This window comes from Aegilops tauschii, chromosome 7 (genome assembly GCF_002575655.3).
Source record: "Aegilops tauschii subsp. strangulata cultivar AL8/78 chromosome 7, Aet v6.0, whole genome shotgun sequence".
Lineage (NCBI taxonomy): Eukaryota > Viridiplantae > Streptophyta > Magnoliopsida > Poales > Poaceae > Aegilops > Aegilops tauschii.
In genome coordinates, this window is record NC_053041.3 from 545,454,569 (window position 1) to 545,459,571 (window position 5,003).

The 5,003-nt window shown below is 41.9% G+C and overlaps 1 long non-coding RNA gene across 1 annotated transcript; it reads right to left on the bottom strand.

Moving 5' to 3' along the window:
* Positions 1 to 1,526: 1,526 nt before the first annotated feature.
* On the bottom strand, positions 1,527 to 2,525 carry LOC123494730 (uncharacterized). Its single transcript, XR_006666346.2, has 2 exons — positions 2,277 to 2,525; positions 1,527 to 2,158 (listed from the first exon to the last, which is right to left on the bottom strand). It is a non-coding gene; the product is annotated as an uncharacterized lncRNA (long non-coding RNA).
* Positions 2,526 to 5,003: the final 2,478 nt, after the last annotated feature.

Here is a 5,003-nt window from a genome sequence, read left to right on the forward strand (position 1 = left end):
AATTATGCTTATGGAGATGAACTTGCTATAGTTCCTTATGTTAAGAATGAAACTGTTGCTATTGCAGCCACACATGATAGTCCTATTATGTTTTTGAATTCTCCAAACTACACTATATCAGAGAAGTTTGCTCTTATTAAGGATTATGTTGATGGGTTGCATTTCGTTACTACACATGATGATTTTGATGAATATAATATGCATGTGCTTGCTGCTCCTACTTGCAATTATTATGAGAGAGGAACTATATCTCCACCCCTCTATGTTTCCATCACGATAAAATTGCAAGAAACTTCGTATGCTATGTATTGGCCTTTACTTGATGTGTATGAATTGTTCTTGTATGACATGCCGATGCATAGGAAGAGAGTTAGACTTCGTCATTGCTTGATATATGTTGCTTTGTGCTCACTACTAAATGCTAAATCATTGTTAACTAAAATTGGCTTTGATATACCTTGGGATCCGGGTGGATTCATTACTTGAGCACTTTATGCCTAGTTTAATGGCTTTAAAGAAAGCGCTGCCAGGGAGACAACCCAGAAGTTTTAGAGAGTCATTTATTTCTGTTGAGTGCTTTTACAAAGTTAAAAAATATAGAGGGGAACACAAAACTTTTCAAAAAGGAAAGTGAAAGTGAAAGAGAGAAGCATTGTTGAAGTGGGGGAGCTCCTTGAACTTTGTTCATGCTCAGGGAAACTTTGTGAATCTTAATTACAGAAAATTTTCAACAAAAATAATTATCCCCTTGTACAATTCCATTGTATTATAAAAATAATGTGCCAAGGTTTGCCTTTAGGATGTTTAGATTGCTTGTTGGTTTGTGCGGTGCAAAACAGAAACTTTGGCTGTAGTGCGCGATTTTACATTTTTTACTGGAACGTCAAACGGTTCTGAAATTTTTTGCGTTGTCTTTCTATACAAATTGTTTATTTTTCCTAATTTTTCAGAATTTTTGGAGTACCAGAAGTATGGTGAATGTTCAGATTACTACAGACTGTCCTGTTTAAGATAGATTCTGTTTTTGATGTATTGTTTGCTTGTTTTGATGACATTATCGATTTCTATCAGTGGATTAAGCCATGGAAATGTTATATTACAGTAGCTACAATGCAAAAACAAAATATGAATTGGTTTGCAACAGTACTTAGAGTAGTGATTTGCTTTATTATACTAACGGATTTTACCGAACTTTCTGTTAAGTTTTATGTGGATGAAGTGATCAAAGATCGAGGAGGTCTCGATATGAGGAGAAGGAGGAGAGGCAAGAGCTCAATCTTGGGGATGCCTAAGGCACCCCAAGTCTCTCCCTAATAATAAAGCACCGAGTGTTTCTGGTCGTATGTCGTCGACACTTTTGTAAAAAAGTCCCTATTGTTTCAGGTATTCAACCCGCAGTCCTATTTTATGTGGCTCTCTAAGAAAACGTTTTATTCTTACAGAAAAGACCCTATGCTTTTGAGTATTCAAGCCGCGGTCCTTTTTAGGTGGCTAATTTCAGATACAGTGGCCTTTGTACAGATGAGTTCGTTCTTCAATTAAATAGTTCCACCTCGCTGATATACATATATATATTCTCACCAATTTAAATGCGTACAAGAGTTGTCATGAGAATCAACAAGCCACATTAGAAATCAAAACATGCAGAGAAAGGGAACGGAAGGAATCTCCAAAGCGCGAAGGAGCAAAGAAAATGGAACAGAGTCCACCCGAGCGAACACCGCCACCGGCGCCCTCGCTCGACAGAGGACCCGCGATCTCCAAAGAGCGAGTCGTTTGAGGCCTAGAGCTGGGGGTAGAGAAGGCCGGATCGAGGCGGCTGGACGAGGCGCCTGGCCTCCTCGCGAGCTGCGAGCAAAAGAAGCAGCGAGTTTTCCTCAAACAAAAAAGCAGCGAGGATGAGCGACACAGGATCGGTCGGACCTGGGGGCATGCATGGAGCAGGTGGCGGAAGGAGGTTGTGGGCGTCTATCTGAATCGGGCCGGTGGCGAGGCTGTTAGCCGGATCCGCAGGACGGGCGGGTGGGCAGATCAGGCGACGGCAGAGGAGCTCCAAGGCACCCATCCATGGCCTGCATGGCGGATCCAGCTGCTCCGTCGTGGACCCGACGGCAGACGGATCGAGATGGAGAGGCGATGACCTCCATTGGCAGGCTCCCTGAAGAAAACATGAGAGAGATTATAGAGAGAAGGGGAAGAGAGGATGAGAGAGGGGTTGGGGGTCGGCCGTCGGCCTTGGCCTGCTTGCGCGCGGTTGGAGGAGGCAGGGCCCTTACCTCGATGGAAAATTGGATCTTTTGCCCCACTTTACTTTCCACTTAGATAATTTGCCCCCTGAGAGGCTGTCGGGTGGGGCCGGGGCCACTGGTCATTGAGACAACCCTGGGGAAAATCATCTAACCCCTTGTAAAGTGGGGCAAATCATCTAATCTCCCGATCGAGCGACATTAGAGGAAGCTCCAAAACGCAATGCATCCTCTGGTGGTGTTCCTCACCAATGGAGAAGAGGGGGTTGCAGCCGTGGATAGAGAAGAAGAGAAGGGAGAGCGTCAGGTGGATAGAGAAGAAGGCAATGTGTTATGGATAAAGGGGGCACGTAGTGGGAACTGGGCGGTGGGTGTTGTCGCTACATGTGGTGCTTGGACCGGAAGCTGCTGGATTGCCATGCATGTGCACCGATTACAATTTTTTTCGGATGAGCGCACCCATTATAATACTTGGTGCTGGATGTCATAGTTTAATATTCATACCTACCACATCTTACAAATACATAGATATAAGAATTAAAAATGACTGAAATGTTGAAAAGAAATAATATTTCTCAAGTGAGAAAATATTTGGGGCTCACCGGTATTTGCTGACCATCAAGATATTCCTCAACTTTGGATGTCATCTATGTCTTGGTGAGATAGGGAGGAGAGAGGGGGAAATGAAGAGCAGAGAGAGTGCAACAATGATGCATCTTGCTCGCGTCCTATTTCGCCCTACACGGCAGCTATGAGGGGAGGGATGAAGAGCAGAGAGAGTGCAACAACGGTGCATCTTGCTCGCGTCATGTTTCGCCCTGCACGACAACTGGGAGGAGGAGTGCTCCCCTCCGTTGTACCATCTATCCCGCAGCTCTGCATACCGTAATCCTGATCCCCATCGAGGCCTGATGATAATGTTGGCGTGGAGGGTGTGCAATACTGGCAGCAACGTGTCAACAAAAGAGTGCCAAACATTATAAACTCTTTACTTTCCGGCCATCAAATTCTGAAAGTGGGAAAGTATAAATATAAATTAATGTTAATAGGCATTGCGAGATATAGGAATTAATATATGTTCTATTTGAAGCTGCTAAAGGTATGTGAATGATGCACATACCTTATCGGGCCAATAAATGTTTAGATTTCTACAATTCTTTTTACGCAGGGTTGTTGAATATCAACAACTTATTACAAACAATCCAATTTTTTATAGCGAGTTGAAGGAATAGGTTTTATTAGTAGAGAAGAAGATTAGGAGCTTTCGGAAACAATAGGATCTTCATGAAGTGGATCATTATGAGTCTTACAACCAATTTAATTGGAAAATCATATTATTCACCATGATAGATAAACTCTCGAATACCACAACAACTCTTAGATATATTTTATACCCGTTGCAACGCACGGGCATTTTTGCTAGTAAATATTCAAGGAGACTCAAGCGTCTAAGCTTGGGGATGCCCCGGAAGGCATCCCATCTTTCTTCAACAAGTATCGTTATGTTTTCGGTTTTGTCTCGTTCATGTGATATGTGCAAATCTTGGAGCGTCTTTTGCTTTTAGTTTTCATTTTTATTTTATGCACCATGCTGGTATGAGATAGTCCATGGTTGATTTATAGAATGCTCATTGCACTTCACTTATATCTTTTGAGTATGGCTTTATAGAATGCTTCATGTGCTTCACTTATATCATTTGAAGTTTGGATTGCCTGTTTCTCTTCACATAGAAAACCGTTATTTGAAAATTGCTCTTTTGCTTCACTTATATTTGTTAGAGCATGGTCTTTTGTAGAAAGAATTAAACTCTCATGCTTCACTTATATCTATTTAGAGAGTCGGAAGGAATTGGTCAATTGCATGGTTAGTCATAAAATCCTACATAAAACTTATGGATCACTGAATATGATATGTTTGATTCCTTGCAATAGTTTTGCGATATAGAGATGGAATATGTGGGAGGTACTAGTAACGGTTGTGGTTAGTAAGAATATTGGTGTTAAGGTTTGTGATTCCCGAAGCATGCACGTATAGTCTCTCGTTATGCTATGAAGTTGGAGCATGATTTATTATTGATTGTCCTCCTTATAAGTGGTGATCGGGAATGTGCAATGGTCTTTTCCTACCAATCTATCCCCCTAGGGGCATGCGTAGTAGTACTTTTCTTAGAGGGCTAATAAAATTCTGCAATAAGTATATGAGTTCTTTATGACTAATGTGAGTCCATGGATTATACGCACTCTTACCTTTCCGCAAATTGCTAGCCTCTACGTGCATTGCCCTTTCTCACATCGAGACGTGGTGCAAACTTCGCAGGTGCATCCAAACCCTGTGATATGATATGCTCTATCACACATAAGCCTTATTATATCTTCCTCAAAACAGCCACCATACCTACCTATTATGGCTTTTCCATGGCCATTCCGAGATATATTGCCATGCAACTTCCACTGCTTCCGTTTGATGACTTGAGCATTCATTGTCATATTGCTTTGCATGATCATATAGCTGACATAGTCGTTGTGGGTCAACCACCGTTCATCATTTTTCATACATGTTACGCTAGATCATTGCCAGAGGCATTCATATAGAGTCATACTTTGTCATAGGTATCGAGTTGTAATTTTTATTTCTTTTGAGTTATAAGTAAATAGAAGTGTGATGATCATCATTATTCATTTTTAGAGCAGTGCCCCAGTGAAGAAAGGATGATGGAGACTATGATTCCCCCACAAGTCGGGATGAGGCTCCGGACA